Source organism: Hesperophylax consimilis, chromosome 10 (assembly GCF_061612785.1).
Source record: "Hesperophylax consimilis isolate HC1 chromosome 10, BYU_Hcon_1.0, whole genome shotgun sequence".
Lineage (NCBI taxonomy): Eukaryota > Metazoa > Arthropoda > Insecta > Trichoptera > Limnephilidae > Hesperophylax > Hesperophylax consimilis.
In genome coordinates, this window is record NC_142845.1 from 7,832,585 (window position 1) to 7,851,290 (window position 18,706).

Below are 18,706 nucleotides of genomic sequence, written 5' to 3' on the forward strand. Positions count from 1 at the left end.
AGGTATCAGTGTGTCTAGGAGTGATGGATGTATGAATATATCCCTCCCGCTAGGGCGCAAGGTGATGGGTCGAAAGTGCAGTTAGAGAGGTCAAAGGGTCACCTAAAACCAAACACTCTCGATCTGGCACGTTACGCGACTCGTGGGCAGGCGCATCTTGAACACACTTCACCCGATTGACCCGGGCGCCCCTGCTAACTAACCAAACGTAGCGAACCACTTGGAGTGACCGATGGCAGAGGTGGTGGTTAGGTTAGGTTAGATTAGGTGACCTATGTCAGAGGTGTTGGTTATCCAATAAATGGTTCCCGGGGCGGCTGTACCCAAACCCGCCTCCCTAAATGGATGATTTTGAAATGCAATATTTTTATCTGAATTTAAATTTCATTAGGGGGAGGTCCTCTAGTACCGTCACCTTAAGGATTATTTGTAATGAAATAAAAATCCTTCCGCTTATGTGCAAAATACCTAGTGAAATGTGTAAAGGAACTCTTTTACTATAAATAGAAATAATAAAATATCGATATATTTAGAAACAGTCAACTTTATTAATAAAATTGTAAGAACATGAAAAAACGACATTTAAAAAATTGGCCTCCAGTACCGGCCAGCTAAAAATTCAATATTTATCCAAGGTAATAATCGCTAAACATAAAAAATAAAAGCAAAAAATGAAACATTAAATTTATCCAAGACAATAATCGCAAATATATATAGCTGATGTCTCTGAAACGTTGGCGCAGGCCTCGTGTATCCAGATCTTACAATTTCCGTATTGAATCCAGTCTTCGTCATGAGACTCTAGACACAATGGGCAGACTGTATCTTCTTGAGTTGGTGTATTGGGAGACTGTTGACACTTTTTTTTTGTTTTTTGTACTATTTTTGGCAACATCTTTTCCTGAAAGCAAACAGACCCATAGCTGGCTTCATAATGACCTCATTATTTTTTTTAATAGCACTTATTTTATCATTCAATGTTGTTCTTGGTACCTGATAGCGATTTGCTGCCTTACACGCACTCATTTCCTTACTCAGCACCTTTTCCACGGCTTTTCGCAAATTGTTAGGATCCCAGGTCCCTTTTTTCTTCTTCGTCTGACTAATATCTTCCTGGTCTGGCATCTTTGTGTACCTAAAAGCAAAATTAATCACACAAACATTAATTTAAATAGTGGCCAGTACTGGAGGACAATTTTGTGGCCGGTACTGCAGGGAAAGGAGTAAAATATTATTTCGACATAGCGTGACACTGTGCGAATAAAGATTTATTTTAAATGTATTTTATAATAGCTATATAAACACACAATACATACCAAGTTTGACTTCTTTAGAAGTCGTCCTCAAAACTATAGAAATAACACACCGAACTTTAATCGTGCGGCGAACGTCCGCTCCTCCCAACAGATATCTTAACAATGACACGAAGCTAGTTGAAGCTTGTCGCCACCGAGCGGGGCATCTTCATGTGATACCATACTGCGTGTATTGCATGAACTGTCTCAGCGCCATTTGTTGTAGAATCTCGGAAATTGTAACTGGCTGGTACTGGAGGGCAGCCGGTACTGTAGGACCTCCCCCTACACATTTTAAATATGTTGACATAATTGTAATACGCTGAAAACTAAACTTCATAGTTAAAATATGACGACAGCTAAACAACATAATTATAATATGATAACAACTAAACAATATAATTTGAATATGATGACAACTAAACAACATAATTATAATATGATGACAATTAAACAAAATAATTCAAAATGATGACAACTAAACAACAATTGTATATGATGTGTATATGATGCGTTAACAATGATTTACATGTTTCAAAATAGCATGCTTCCTAAATGTCCGCAAAATAATATGTATAATGTATAATATACGTATAATGTAAGTGTTAAAAAATTTTATTATCCTCCGAAAAGTTTTCCCGAAACTAAACTTTATTAAAATCTTTTAAAATTATTGGTAATCCGATTAAAAACGGGACTGCAGGCCGCTTCCTGATAAGCTTTTATTAAATTCGTAAAAATATCGGATCACGTGTTGATGCACCTGCGTTTGTCTTAATAATATAAAATGAAGAAATGCGAAAATTTTTGGATTTTTAAGAAGATGTGTTCCGATATCGTGATAATTTATTGGTGTTTTACTAAAAGTTTACCAGTAAACCTATCAATTCATTCGTTGGGGGTCTGCAATTACGTTTTAACTGAATTACAAATAATTTGAAGAGATTATTAATAAATAAGCAATATTTTTTATCAGTAAGTTTTCTACGTGTATAAAGGACAAAAACCTTCAGCCTTTGAAAAGCCGTAAAGGAAACAAGAAGGGTAGAAAAATGATGATTCGTATACGTAATTTCTAATTGGCAAAATTATTATTAATTGCTTTTGTGTCAATGTATTCTTATTTTGTAGAATGTAATTTTGCTCGTGCTTAGTATTACTTTATTTTAATTTAATTCTTTCCCGAAAAACATATGAATTTTTTTTTCGTGCATCAAAATAAAAGTACAAAACAAATAACAGAATAACGAATTCCAGATTCCGGATGCCGATGAGACAACACCTAGACAACTGCAGTACCAGGTGACCTCAAGGAAAAAGCACTTTGTTGACGGCGTTTATCTGAAATCCCATCTTCAAGTTATAAGTCGAACCTTAATGAGTTAAACGTCTTAAAATTATGTTTGTAAATTTCTTTTATTTAATAAATTAAAACTTCCTCAGAGATCATAAGACTTAAATACCTACGTACGTAAATATAAACCATTTATATTATTTTATATAAAAAATAATTTTCAACATTTCAAAGCAAGTATATAATTTGTCCAAAGAAATTTAACAATCGTTTTTTCAGGTTCTTCAAGTACCATAATATTAAAGTTAAAATAAAATATATTTTTCTACTAATTACAAATTTGGAAAAATAATCTTTACTGATCTGGGAAAACGACCACTATCTTCTCTACGTGCAGTCGATTAAAGATAGGTAGGTATGTATGTACATACCGACATTAGAAAGGGTTTTATCACCTTACCTGAAAATATAATAAAATATTTTTATAGTCTTCATAAGAATAAATACTCAAAAAATTACATCAAAAAAGTAAATTTAAAAAAAAAAACTATTATCACGTATCCATTAAATATTAAGCGTTCAATATAAATTCGAGGATTATGTTTATTTAAAAAATTATTTGCAAAAAAATATTTGTAGAGTAGATATTTTTTCGTATTATTTCACCCACCATAATAGGTATGCCCCTGTTTTTGGTGAATTTTACTAATTAAATTTTTTCATAATATAAATGTAATAATTGTAATTAAATTGTACAATTGAAATTTAGTAATACGATAAATTAACTAAGAAGTTTTGGTGAGGAATGTGAGAGATCTATGAAGGGAGATAAGGTAGAATGCATGGGTGAAATGATATGAATATATTACAGATGTGAAGATCTATAGCGTTATTTTAAAAGTAAAGAGTTGGGATTCGGTTTGTCATCCAGGAGAAGGTTGAAGATTTTAGGAGTTAGGTAATTGAATTGTATTTGTATGAAATTTAGGTTCATTGTAGTTTCGGTTGGTTATAGTTCTGGTCAGAGGCGGATTTGCCCTTAGGCCTATGTAGGCCCGGGCCTAGGGCGGCCAGATATTAGGGGCGGCCAATCGTGACAAAAAAGTCACAGATGATAACAAGAAATTACTTCCTAAGTACCTAAATATTCTACGTACGAAATAGCGATATGCAAGAGCGTGTTCACACACAGCACACAGCGCGCCCCCACACCCCGCAGCCGCCCTCGCCACACCTATCATGCTCCGTCGCTCGCCCGCTCGCGTATTTCCAATCCCTACCGTAATTCAGTTGCGCTAGTGACTGAACCGCGTTAGGTATTGTTATGCATAATAGCGTGTTCACACACAGAGCTATAATATGCGTGGGATGGCGTATTTCAGCATATCGCTCGCCATACTTTCCAATTTGGAATGTACGGCGAGCGATATGCCGAAATACGCCATCCCACGCATATTATAGCTCTGTGTGAACACGTTCTTATTAATCACCTTACAAAAACTATAATAAATAAATAAATCAGAGATTATAAAATAATACAATAATAAGATGTTATTTATGCCAATTATGAACTTTCCACTGATGATAGTGAATAATAAAGTGTGACATTATAAAAGGTATTTTCTTTAAAAAATAAAAATATATATATTTTTAGTTAAAATCTATGAAAAAGGGGGGGGGGGGGGGTGGAGGAACGTAGGAATAGGATTAAGAGGCAAAGGATTTTTATTTCTTTTTAGCATTGTTCTAAAGTAGCCTACGGAGTTCGGATTTGTGACATCTATGGTCAAAATAGATAAGGCATTGCAATTCGCAATAGCTCCGTGTTAAAATAAACGGCTGGCCAAGAAAATGTTTTGAATAGTTACAATAAATGTTTTACGAATGGTAGGAAATGTGGTCCATTTTTGGACCGAAATCAATCGCAGAAAAATAAAAGTGGTCCGTTGTCCATTTTTCGACCGAAATCGTTCCAGAGGAACAAACCCGCGTAGAGATTGGAAATACGCACCCGCTCGCGACAGGCGACAGCAGTCAGTTCCGGCAGTGGTCAGTATGCCAGTGTGCGTACTGATTGTGCGTATGTGCGTATTTTTATTTAAAAGAGGTGCTGATTTCCTTTATTTGTTTGGAGACTTAATAATAACTTTTTATCCAGCCCGTATCTGGCAACCCTAATTGTAACTGTGAAACACATATATATTATTGTATGAGAATAAACCTGAAACTAGTTAAATAAATTAAACATAAAACTGTTTTAAATGTTTAATTCAAATCCTTGAAACCTTAGAAAGTATTACAAACTAGCAGCTATTATAGTTAACTAAATTTCTGAATCGATTTCGATAAAAGTTGTCAATAAATTAAAATCATTATGTAGTCTATAGTCTATATCAGGGGTCTCCTGGCGGGCCGTTGTTTGGAGACCCCTGATATAGACTATAGACTACATAATGAATTTACTTTATTGACAACTTTTATCGAAATCGATTAAAAAATTTAGTCAACTATAATAGCTGCTAGTTTGTAATACTTTCTAAGGTTAATTATAATGTAATAATAAGGTTAACTATAACGTCATCAATCCGGCCTGCGACAACCGACAATTATACAGTAATTGAACTAGCGAATTTAGCAAGCGTATTTTTTTACATTAATTCCACACAGGAGGCTTTGAGGAAAATATTTTCCCTAACAACCTATGTCATCTTAGGTGATGCTGTGTGGAGGGTCTTTTTAAGGAAGGGAAGGATAGGAAGTTCTGAAAAGGAAAATTTATGAGGGGTGGGTAGGAATCTGGGGATTAGTATGTCCAGGAGTGACATACGTATGAATACATCCCTCCAACTGCGGTGCAAGGCGATGGGTCAAGATAGTCCGGCTGGAGTCCCAGTCTCTCTCGATCCGGCCCGCCACGCAGCAGGTGGGCAGACGTATCCGCCGCCAAGACCTGGACAAATCTCACCCCATGAACCATGAATGATAATGGCAGGAAAATTAAAATGGTTTTGACCCTAGGAACTTACTGAAAAGTTTGGATACTCCTGGTCAATATGATGGGTACTGAGAAAGGGGCGGCTACATGGTCTGGGGCCTAGGGCGGCCAATACTGCAAATCCGCCTCTGGTTCTGGTGCTGTCATCGTGTTGTGTGTGTTTCTTTTTATTGTATTTATAGAAGAAATGTGTAAGCATAAAATTTAGATGGATTTAAGACAAGATGGAACATATTGTTTCACAAAATTAACTTACTTTGTCTTGAATTCTGTCTCGGAAAGGATTCACAGACTTCGCAATGAACTAATAGATGTTGCTGATATTTTCATTTTAAATTTTGATACATTTCGAACCAAAATAATTTCTATAATTTTTAGTAAATGTCGATAACGACAAATCATAATCTATGCATATGCTTAAGTATTCATAACATCTTTAGTAAATGTCGATAAAAACATTTCATAATCTATGCATATGCTTAAGTATTCATATTATCTTGTAAAATTTTAATTCTTTTTAAATTTTGATTCTTTAGTTGTTATGAACTTACCAACTATATTATATTTCATGCGTTATTTTTAATTTAAAAAATAATTATAATGTTATAATGTGTTTATGTTAAACGTATGCTATGTTTATAAAGTTTGTTTGTTTATATTTAAGTTACTTTTGCTTTTAATTTAATTTATAATCTTATTGTAAAAGCCCAGTATGGTTTTAATAAATAAAGAAATTATAATCGATGTAGGTTCATAGTTATAATGCCTGGATGATCTTTTCATTGAATCCCTTTGTTTTGGTAGCGTATAAATACTTCAATTTTCTACCTTAAGAAATTCCTCACTTCGCTTTAATCATTATTCTGTACATTATTCATATAAACCTAGCTAACACGAGGGTTATATTGTATTCTTAAAACTTTAGAGTGTCTTTTTTTACAATTATGTAAATAGCTAAGTGAAGAAATTAAAAATCTGAAAAATGTCCATAGTGGTTATTAGCATCAAAGTTAAGAGAGAAATGACTTTTCACAAAGATTTTTTCATTGCATTTCAGTGAAAAAACAAAATGCTTGATTATTTTACACAATAAAATATATGTAATACATTTATTTTCTTTAGTAATCTTCTGTCTATAAAACTCGACCGGGTAAAAATTTTTAATTTGAATACTTTTGAATTATGAATTTTGGAAGAAAGTTAATTCGTGGAATTATACACCGACGAAGTGATTATAAATTCAACCTATTAAAAAGCATAACATTTGCTTTGTGAACTTGACTTCTATTTGAACCATAATTTCGCCTTGTGAACTTGACTTCTATTTGAACCATAAAAATAAAATAAAATAAATCTATTTCACCCGCAAAATTTACTCATGTTAAATCTTTTAAATGCCGCTAAATAAATTAACACTTTGTAAAAAAAGGGAAACGATTAATTTAATTGTGAGTACGAAGGTGACAGATTCACTTGGAGATTCGAAATTCGAAGTTTGACTCCGACACACCAAAGTGGGGAGGGAGGGGTGTCGGCGGTTTTGAAGTTAGATCTCGACGTATCGAGGGTGGGAAACTACCAGTATCCAGAGGCGTATCGCGTAAGACTTTCATTATTAAAAATATACATAAAATATACGAGAGATGGGAAGGCTGACAGAGATATTGAAAGAAGGGTAAATGCAGGTAATTCCGTTAATGGAGGACTGAACGCCGTTGGCGCTAACAAAAAACTGTCCAAAGAAGCGAAGTTAGCAGTCCACAACGGAGTGCTGGTACCTACCTTGATGTATGGAAGTGAGGCATGGAACTGGCAAAGAAAGGATGAAAGTAGATTGAATGCTGTTGAAATGAGATCTCTGAGGCGTATGTGTGGTAAAACCATGTTTGATCGTGTGAGGAATGTGGAGATCCGCAAAGAGTGCAAGGCTGATGTAAGCGTAATGAGTAAGATTAAGAAAGGGACGCTTAGATGGTTTGGGCATGTAGAGCGAATGAGCGAAGATAGGAGTGTAAGGAGGATATATGATGCAAATGCGAATGGTAGCAGAAGTCGGGGACGCCCGAGGAAGACATGGCACGATCAAGTGAATCAGATACTAGAGTCGGGCCATGTCAAGAGTCAGAATAATAGAAGAGTATGTATGAGACGATGTATGAATGTGAATGAGGCAAGAAGTGTGTGCCAAGACCGAGTTGTTTGGCGGTCCGTCCTCTCTGCCTACCCCTGCGGGGAAACGGCGTGATGGTTAGTTAGTTAGTTACATAAAATATTTATCATGAGCAATTTATTTTAGGTTTTAAAAAGATTCCGAAAACTTCGAAAGTTTCATCTACACGGAGAAAAATGAGTATGGCTGATTTATTAAGAATCTCTTCAATTTATTGGTAATCTGGTTAAAAATGGGACTGCAGGGTTCTTCTTGATAAACTTTTAGCAAATTCATAATAATATCGCAACACGTGTTCATGCATCTTTGCACGTTAATTGTAATTACGAAATGTGGAAAAATGTAATAAATTTAATTGTAATTTTTACGAACACACGTTCCGACATCATGACAGTTCATTGGTATTTTACAAAAACTTTTATCTCGAAACCTATCAATTCATTCGTTAGTGGCTAGCAATCCTGTTCTTAACCGGATAACGAATTATTTGAAGAGATTTTGAATTTGATTTGATTTTGATTTTGAAGAGATTTTGAACTCCGTGTAATATAGCCTAACCTAACCCGACGAGATGTTTAAAAATGATTTTATAAAGGTAATATAAATCACATCGTATACTGATTTTCAAACCTACATAAAAAAAACATAACGTAATACGTAGGTGCGTCAGATGATTTTTAATAGTCAATATCTTTCCGAAAAGGACAGTTTCTGGAGACAATTTTGGTATGTGGTTTGTGAGTAAAACAAGTAAATAAGTAACGGAAAGAGAATAATTGTACCGTATTTGGAAAAAAGAGGAAACACTTTACGTTATATGACGTTTCAATACTTACATATGTGATTCGATAATATTATGTTACCTACCTGCATTTTATCGAAAATTAGAATTATAATGCGAAAAATGTACAGCGTTTGCTATTTATAAATTCTCCTTCTAATAAATAGTATCTTCAATAAATGGATGTTTTCAAAATGAACCAAATAGTAGGTACAAACTGCAGTACCTAAATGCATAAGTTGGTAGCTTCCCCGTAAAACTAATACGTTGTACCTAGCCTAATGTTATCACCATTATTAAATTAGGTGCTGATATTAATTTAAGAATTCTGTTTTGTCCCATTTTTCGTTTTCAGTGTTCAAGATTGTTTTTAGGAAGAATACGAAAATTGATATTTTCGGTTATGAATGGTTATAAATATTGCACAACCTATCAAAATCGCGTTTAACTGTCATGGTACACCCTTGGGGGACACTGCAACCGGGGCACAAGGCGTAAGTGTTAGGGTGTGGGGTATAGAAGAGAGTTTGGGGAGTGTAGGTACACTGTACGGTACAGTGTATCGGGAGCAGTAGGAACTGTGGCCAGAACTACCCTTCCCGTTTCACTGGACGTAACTCATAGATAATTAGATGAGTAGAGAGTGCCCGATAAGTTTATCCCGGGAACACACAATTTAATTACGGACTCTCTAATCTAGCACGTATTTCGCGCAGGGCGGCCGGGCCGGGTGCCCGCGATTCCCACCGTCTAGTATTATTAATTTGTGAGCTGTACATATACCTACCGATAACTTTACGACAAGGAAATTGCTGGACGAAGAGCTGACACATCAAAGCGCAAAATTTATTTTTGAAGCTGATTACAATTACAATACATCTTTATTTTTACTACAAAAAACTACATTTGGGGATCACTTAGGTAGGTAAATTCATCAATTGAAATTTTCATCTGCAGTCATATGAGAGAGATTAAAAAAATATTTTATATCCATAGATCGTATCAAAACATTGTCCAAAGTATACATTTGAATTGAACGTATCTACATACTAGTCCATGCCGCTTGTCAAAGCCACCTACACATGGTCATCCGTTGCATTGATAATAGACACGGGTCGAAAAAACGCCGCCACCTCTCTAGTGCATTTCCCTTCTTTTCAACTATTTATTTCCATTTTTACCGAGATTTTTTAAACCTTTTTGCAATTTCTTCTCCTCCCAGCCGAGCCGATTTGAAGACGGAGGTAAACGCCCATTAGTATAGCCGCACCTCTCCGACGCGCAGCTTCGAAAGCTCCGCGAGGGAGACGGGACAGATTTTCTCGTATTTTTTTATTGCTACGTGAGGTGTACGTTTTGAGGCTCGCTGTCTCCTTCTATACAACGCTGGTGCGATGCGTGCACTGTGAAAACTTTTCCGCCAAACTTAAACACCACAAACTATCGAATAACTATTTAATGTTATCACAAAACAAAAAAGGAAATACGTAAAATCATGTAACAATATCTTGTAATAAGCTTGTGAAAGAAATATTTCAAAAGATTTTGATAGTTTTCTTGTTTCTAACGTTTTTAAAATTAGTCAGCGAACGTTCTTTGGTGGTGAGCTTATTGAGGTACGCCTCCAAAAGACGGTGGTCCCCCTCGCACGCCATGTGCCGACGTTGTATTCTTCTCTATTCTGCTGTCGTCAAGCAAGGCCCGAAGGCTGCTAATTCCTATCGCCGCCTCCGTTGGCATTTCAGTCTCTGTCGGCCTTCCCGGCACTTTGCACGTGTGCGTGTGCGTGTGCGTGTCTATCCTGTTTCAAAAAAAGAACTACGTAACAAACGTCAACTGAGAAAAACGCGCGAACTGTATCCGGCGTGTTTTTAACAATAAAAACTGATAATATACGCTAAATAATCATTAATTACTGAATCTAATTTTGTGTTTAAAAGCCATTGTTTAAAAGTAATTGAATAATTAATCAATTGAGTGCATTCATACCTTGACTATTGTATTGTATGATTCATAATTAAATATTAACGAGTATTTAAAATTTAGAACGAAGTAGTGACTGTGAAAAAAAAACTTAACCTTGAAGAACGTTTGATTTGAAGTGCCACAACTTTAATTGCAATTGGGAAATATTGCAATATTTTGGGGCATAAACAGCAGCAGTGTATCGGGAAGGAACATAGAGACAATAACATGTTGATTTGTGACGGTGGTTCAATAATTGTGGTTGTGTCATCTAATGAGAGCAAAAGTTTAGTGTGACGCAGTAGGAGCTGCTCAAATTGTCCATTGTTAATGACTGCTAATTAAAATTAGTATTTAACATTCGCGCTAATTATCCCGAGCAAACTTAGAACATTCCGGCCACGAGCGCCAATATACTAGACAACTAGACCGATTACTTCGCTACTACATGTCGTTCTTCTAAGAACGTCTGCTGGGAAGACTATTACGAATAAGTTTTAGTGCTGTTATTATTACTAATTGTGTTGGACAATTATGCAGTAATCCTCTTGGGTGCTTTTGAAATGTAAGTAAACAAATTTTTAAACCACTAAGCTGACTTTTTTGGAAATATCATCACAAACTAAATGCAAAGATTTTTCCAAAAAATGTAATTATTTAGATATGATAATCGAATTAATCTGCTTGTACGCTATCTTTGTGTAACATTATGTAAATCTTTTATTTTTTATTATATCTATAAATTTACGATTTGTTAAAAACAGTTTGTTTATCTCTAAATAGTATAAAAAAGTCGTTATCCATGTCTATATCTGTGCGCTTAGTTCTTTTAAACTACGTAACAGATTTTGATAAAATTTTCATTATCATTTAGAGAATTTCTTCCGAAAGGTTTACATATATAAAACATGCATATTTTATTTGAAGAAAGTAGAGAAAAGTCTCCGAGCAACGCCGGGTAGAAGTCAGTTATATTTACAATAATTTGTCTCGTTAAATGCTCAAGACGTGAATTTCAGTCTACTGTTCCTTCTCCTCTCGCAGTTTGGTTAAGCTATTAGTTTATAGTAAATTTGATTAATTAGTCAAAGATAATATTATTTAGATGAGTTTGCCTCGAGATAATTTGAAAGTTTGAGTGTGATTTCAGCAATGTGCTAAGCACCGCGCGCCGCTCCTCGGCGCAGGAGGCGGGGCTTAAGTCCTTGTGATTCTGAGACGTCTCCGGCGCGTAACTCTTGAAAAACCTAAAACTCCCGAAAACTTTATTTGCAGGTCGAACGCGTCGACACAAATTAGATGTTTTACTTCATTTTTACATATTTCCGACGCAAAACTCATAAAAAGCGCGAAATTATGCTAAGGTTTTCTTTAATCTTAAAGGATTGGGTGAAGGCAATATTATTTTTATGTCTGAAATGCCTCTCGATTTAAGACCTCAAAACAAATTATCTTCTAGATACGATCGTTTTTGACGGCCTCCATGGCCGAGGGGAAGGCTCTCAACTAGCAAGTTGGAGGTCGCGGGTTCATATCCCGGTGTTCGCATGTTTTAAAAAATTAATTAAAGTTAGTTATATATGTAATATTTTATCGGCTCGTTCCAGAGAGGAAGTTACTTCAGTATCGCCCTGGTGTAAGACCAACATTCAAAATTGAAACTTTGCTTAAAGTGACTTTTGCCATGTTCGGTGAACAGATATAAATAGCCACATACTTCACCACCTTCTTCTTCCCCTATCTCCTTCCCCTCTCTCCTACCTTCAGCCTCACAACGTATCCCAATTGAGGATGCCATAGTCTAACTGGCTCCAGACGGCTGGGAGCTGTTGGGAATCTTGTTTGGTTTCACATTAAAAAAAAGATACAGCACATCGAAAATTAAATCGAACAGGTAAACATGAAAAACTATCTAGGTTACAAATAAATATACCCATTTGGGTAAAACTTTACAATTATACTAAGATGTCAGATAAAAAATATAAATTAGTCCACGATAATATTAGTAATTTTTATTAGGTTCCGGGTTCGTTACCCAGTTGCAATCATTATCTTTTTTGTTTTGTGTGTCTTATTCTGTTTCATATTTCTTTTATATTTAAATAGAAGGTATCATAAAATGAGAGTTTGTCTTGAGAGATAACTCCTATGTCAAAAAAAAACTAAAAATTAAAGAAACTTTTCTATCAGATACAACGCGCAGCGAGATTAATATTATAATTATATTTTGTTTTATAAAGTAATTATTGTAAGAAAAACGTTAAGAGATTGGTAGGAGAAAAAAATGTAGGCGGATGATAGCATATTGCTTTATAGTGTATCTGTGTTTTCTGAACTTTTTGATCTATTTTCTATGTTGATAAAAAATTTTACCCCTTGAAAATTGTTTAGGTACTCGTACCTATGTTAAGTGATGTAATATAATGGAAGAACAGATAATCGAATGTTATAGTCAATAGATGGATGTTGTCGAAGAAAATGATAGCAGAAGGCCACAATAAAGTTCTGATACCAACCTTGACGTATGAGAGTAAAGCATTGAACTGACTGAGAAAAGACAAATAGTCTGAATGATATAGTCGCTATAGAAATGAGATCCCCGAAGCGTACCTACTTATGTCGTTACTGTAAAATCATCTTTGGCTGTTTTTCAATTGAGTATATCTGAGAGTGTCTCTAGTGCACTTTTGGTGACTAGATGTAAATAGCCAGGCATTTTCCCATCTTCCTCTTCCCATTTCCTTCCCATACCCACTTCCTTCAGCCGTATAACATACTCCAATTGGTTAAGTGGCTTCTCAAACTTATCACTGGCTTTTGTGACTCTTGTGCGGTAGGTAAAAACACAAAAAAATATATTTTCAAAATCTAAAAACAATGCAAGATATATTGAATAAGACTAAGAAAATGAAGGATGAGTAGAGAAAGATGTAGGTATACGAAGAATTTATGACGGGCTCGCTTGGGAAGACATTCGTATATTGATTCAGATTTTATTTATATCACATTAGACGGCGTCCATGGTAGAGGGGTAAGGCTCTGGACTCGCAAGCTGGAGGTCACGGGTTCAAATCCCGGCGTGTGCAATAATTTTTATTTGAATAATTTGTGTTATTTCAGAATTTACTTATATTAATAACTTATATTTTTTATATTAATAATAGAATTTACTTATGTATAAAATAATATATATTATGTTTGCGGCACGTTCCAGAGTGGAAGATACTTTCAGTATCGCCCTGGTGTAAGACCAACATTCAGAATAGAAAAGTTACTTGGAATGGAATTGGCCGTGTTTGGTGACCAGATCTGAATATCCAGGCACTTCCCCCTTCCTCTTCTTCTTCTCCTTCCCATCTCCACTACCTTCAGCCTCACAACATACCCCAATTGGCGATGCCATAGTCTCGCTGGCTCCAGACTGTTGGGAGCAGTTGGGACACACGTTGGAGGCAATTATTTCCACATTAAAAAAATGGTACTGTATTCATATAATATGATACAACATACAAATATAAATGATACAGAGTGTTGTGGCCGTCCATCTTCTCTGCTTAACCCAACGGAGAATTGTTAATGGTTACTAAGGACAGGTTGTTTCGGAGAATTTGAACAATTCTTCAACTTTAATTTTCAAGTTCTGTGAAAGATTTTTTCAAGTTCTGTTATTATATTTGAAATTAATAAAATACTTCGTTTTTACCACTTTTATTGTTTAATACCAACATGCTTCATGAGCAACGCTCACTTCTTCAGGGTTTTTTAATTATACTATTAAATACTATTATTAAAAAACCCTGAAGAAGTGAGCGTTGCTCATGAAACATGTTGGTAATAAACAATAAAAGTGGTAAAAACGAAGTATTTTATTAATTTCAATTAAAATGGTGCCACAAAATAAGTTTGCTGTGTTAGAAGAAGTGTTATTATATATTTCAGTTTTGTGAAGCAACTGGCTCATAGGGATATAATAACAGAACCTGAATAGGATTTTCACAGAACTTGAAAATAAACGTTAATATTTGAACAATTCATCAAATTTCAAAGTTCATTTTCGGGTTCTGTGGAAGTCCTATTCAAGTTTTGTTATTTTATCATTATAGGGTAGTTGTTTTACAGAACTGAAATAATAACAGAACTTGAAAAAAAAACTTTCAAAGAACTTGAAAATTAAATTTGAAGAATTGTTCATATTCTCCGATACAACCCGTCCAGTTATTTAGACATTGCCTGAAAGTGCATGCAGTCTGAGGGGTGCTCTTAAATGGTCATGTCATTGATACCCAAGTAAACTGCTTTTAGAAGAAGATAGAATCACTTATTATTTTTTATGGATTTCGTTATGCTCGCCTTTGATATTTAATGTGAAATTAAGATGGGAATAAAGACATTGAGGAAGTGAAAAATAACGGACATACGTACGCATTACGAAGCTGTTCAATTCAGACATAATATTTTGGTGAGATTAAATTGATACTAAAATACTAAAATGATAATAGGTACAGGTTTATTCAAAATTAAGCCATCGGCAACGCCAGTATTTTAGACTGGTTTTGAAACAAAATTATTGCAATTGATTTATCTAATATAAAATTACATATAATTTTAATATATTTAATATTCAGACATTAGAAGTCGGTGTTATTTCTGATTGAAATCATATCGATGCAATAGTAAAACAAATCGTTAATCGAATTAATTAAATTGTGCAAACAGTTATTCGACCTATTTTATTAAGAAATAATCTAGATTCAAAAATATTGCGGTATTAAAAATTGCTTTTTATGTAGTAGTCTGACAACGCGTTACTTAAATATAAAACTAGTTAACAAACCAACAGGCCGTTAGCCTGGAGGGGGTAGGTATAGGGGATGGAACGCCATACAACTCTGCTTCGGCCCATGCCTTCTCCCATAAATAATCTTTTGTTATTCTAACTCTTAGCACGATACGTAATTGTTTGCACTGTGACGCCCTGTCTTACTCGGACATCCCCGACTTCTAATGTAATTCACTTTTGCGTATTATATATTTAACATCTCAAAAAGTAGATATCTAGATATTTGAATACAGAACGTAACATCTATTTTCGACGGCCTTCATCGTTGAGCAGGTTCAAATCCCAGCGTGCGCAAGTAAATTTTATTTTATTTATTTATATAATTTTTTTTATATTTGTTGCATGTTCCAGATCGACAGAGTTAATAGTAACTTACTTACTTCTAGATAGTTGATATTCTCTTATTGTTGGTAGTATTAATGATTTTTTCCTATTTACGGCTATCAACCTTGAAGGGTGTTTTAGGCCATCATTTCAAATTATGAAGAGGGAGAAGGTGAATTTATATGTTAATTTTATTTAAATGGGTAAATTTCATAATTATGTTGAAAATTGGAGTCTAGTTCAAAATTAGAAGAGATGAGATGTTGAATAGAGAAGAGGCAATTTTAGAAGCCTTAAGAAGAGAAATTTGATGACGCTCAAAATATAAATTTAGTACTAGGTATTTTCTATTATTTTTGGTAGGTTAAATTGACAGAGGATAGGAAAAGAATAATCAAATAGTCAGGGCCGCATTTATGCGCAGGTTATCAAGGCTGCAGCCCATGGGCCCGCACCACAAAGGTACACCATGCATTGGACATCACATTGACGAGAATTAATACTTTGGCTTTGCTCAGCATCCAAAGTGGTATTTTAAGTAATCATTGATAATTTTTGCTATTGACGAGTTAAGTTATTTTTAAAGACTGGTGTTTTCCTTTGCAGTTTATTACAATTTACTTTAAAAAAAACTGATTATTGCATATTTGGAAACATATACATGGCAATTTACTATATTTTATGGCCATAGAAGCCTTCAAACACCATATAAATATTAAGAATAAAACATATGAATATTCGCGTTAGTATCCCGAAAATTGCGATTTTCTCGTTATTCTTATGAAAACGATGAAATTCGCGCTGTCGCAAACGCGAATTTTTCAAGTCTCTAGTAATTACAGGCTTTTCGAAAGCAATAACTGCAGTGGCGAAGAGACTCCCGAACGCGAACCCGAACCGAATGGCAAACCTGTGAATCCAATTCAATTAAATAAATACCTATTTATTTTTTCTGAAATGTATTTAAAACATTTCGAAACTTTTACCTATCGTTCACATCCTTCAGATTCCTTCAAAAATTTTGTTTTACAAAAACGGGAATGCAGGCCATTTCCTGTTAAGCTATTAGCACATTCCTAATAGATCGGAAAACTTGTTCATGAACCTGCACCATGTCTTGATAATATACAATAACGAAATTTGAAAATATTATGATTGTTATGAACACGTGTTGCGACATCGCGATAAAACATTCCTCTTTTACTAAAAGTTTAACAGGAAACCTATCAATAGATTAATTGATTGAGTCTGCAGTCCAGTTTTTAACCTTTAAAGAATTCTTTATTAAGATATTCTTTAAAGAATTGTGTCCGTACGTTTTATCCGTGTATCTAGACCTACCTACCTACTAAGATTTTATGGACATATTTTTGAAAAACATATCTAAAAAAATTTTTTTTTCCTTATTTATAGCATTCTGATACTAATTATTTCAAAGAAATTGAAAAATTCACCAAATTAAAAGAATAATATTCCAGTTCTGTGAAAGTTCTATTAAAGTAGGTACCTATTGTAAATCAGATGACCTGATAAATCATCACAATGATAATTCATTACACCTTTAAAAAGTTATATAAAGTCATGGAAAGTGATGAAACAAAAACTTTATTAACTGTATAAAGTAGGTTAGGTTAGGTTAAAAAAAATAAAATTTTCTTAATTTCTAATGACTTTATATCACTTTTTAAAAGTGTGTTGAATTGTCACTGTGTTGAGATATCATGGAACCTGTAAATCAATAGCTGTCCCATAAAGGTATAACAAAATGTAAAGAATCTGACTTTCTCAGAACTTGAATATTAACTAAGAGATTAGATGATTTACTTAAATTCTGTATTTCCGACCCTTTCATACATACAAATCTAGATCTGCCACTGCTTGAACGAATGCCAAAAGATTATAAAAATGAACTGTTTTCAAATATGTACTAATTTCTATAAAAATATATGTAATGAATAAAGATACATCAATGGTATTACTGTCGAATTACCTACTCGCTTAATGAGCGCTTCTTTTGGTCGTGAAATATTGCAGGATCTCTTTTCCCGAGAGCAAGAATTAAGAGTCAACAATGCCGGCACAATGCTGACACAACGCCGTTTAAAAGCATTTAATCAATCTGGTAATTTATTGTCAATGAGCATAATGAGTTTGGCCCAGTACCCTCGTTGATGTAGGAATATAAAGACAAATGGTCCAAGCCATACGTCATCAACGGTATAATTATACTCATTATTGACAGTAATAATTTACAGGGATCTTGTAATTAATTTAAGGTTACGGGACGACCTTACGAAAATAACTCTGATTATATCGAAGACATTCTAAAAATAAGAACAAATATTATATGTAATTTTTGAATATCTACTTTGGACAAGTTTAAAATAAAATATCTATTTTGATAACCTTGAAATTATATGTCCTTTTTATTCTTGTTACCTTGTTAATTAAGTAAAGTCTTAATTAATTGAAATGCACTTGACTACCTTACACCATTATGTTAACCCCTCCAGCATTTTAGGGTCATATATGACCGGGCGTCCATATTTTATTAAAGTATTTTTTTATTTTATTCTATCATGCGGAAATACGTATTGTTTGACGTTAGAAAGAAAAATATATTTTTTTTCAATTTGCCTCAAATATTTATACTGGATCTCTTTCAAAAATCCTACAAATAGCCTAAATGAATAGTTCATATTTCGCTTCGCTATCGTAACAATGAGAAAATTTAAAAAGATTATTCAATTTTTTTATTATATGAACGAGATAAAACTGATGTTACAGTTTTTTTACAAATTTCCCAAAAAAAGCTAATGTGTTTTCGAAATATCGAGTTCTCTCAATTTTTCTACGATTGGAGAAAAAAATGGGGTTGACGTTTTGAAAAAAAAATTTTAGTTTGATATTATAATTTTATTTTTAAGAATAAGTAATATTTATTTTAAATGTATCCACCGGAAAGATAATTTTATCTAGTTTCTTAAACAGAATTTGTTTTAAAAAATTAAAAAAGTAGGATGTATGTAGCGCATTTGAAAT

At 34.0% G+C, this 18,706-nt stretch overlaps 1 protein-coding gene across 1 annotated transcript in view; it reads left to right on the forward strand.

Annotated features, from left to right (window-relative positions):
• The first annotated feature begins 10,349 nt into the window (after positions 1-10,349).
• pdm3 (POU-domain protein pdm3) overlaps positions 10,350-18,706 on the forward strand; it is a 206,749-nt gene continuing 198,392 nt past the window's right edge. Inside the window, exon 1 of the mRNA XM_089636063.1 lies at positions 10,350-11,065. The gene's annotated coding sequence lies outside the window, so the exon portion shown is untranslated. The remainder of the gene's footprint in view (positions 11,066-18,706) is intronic.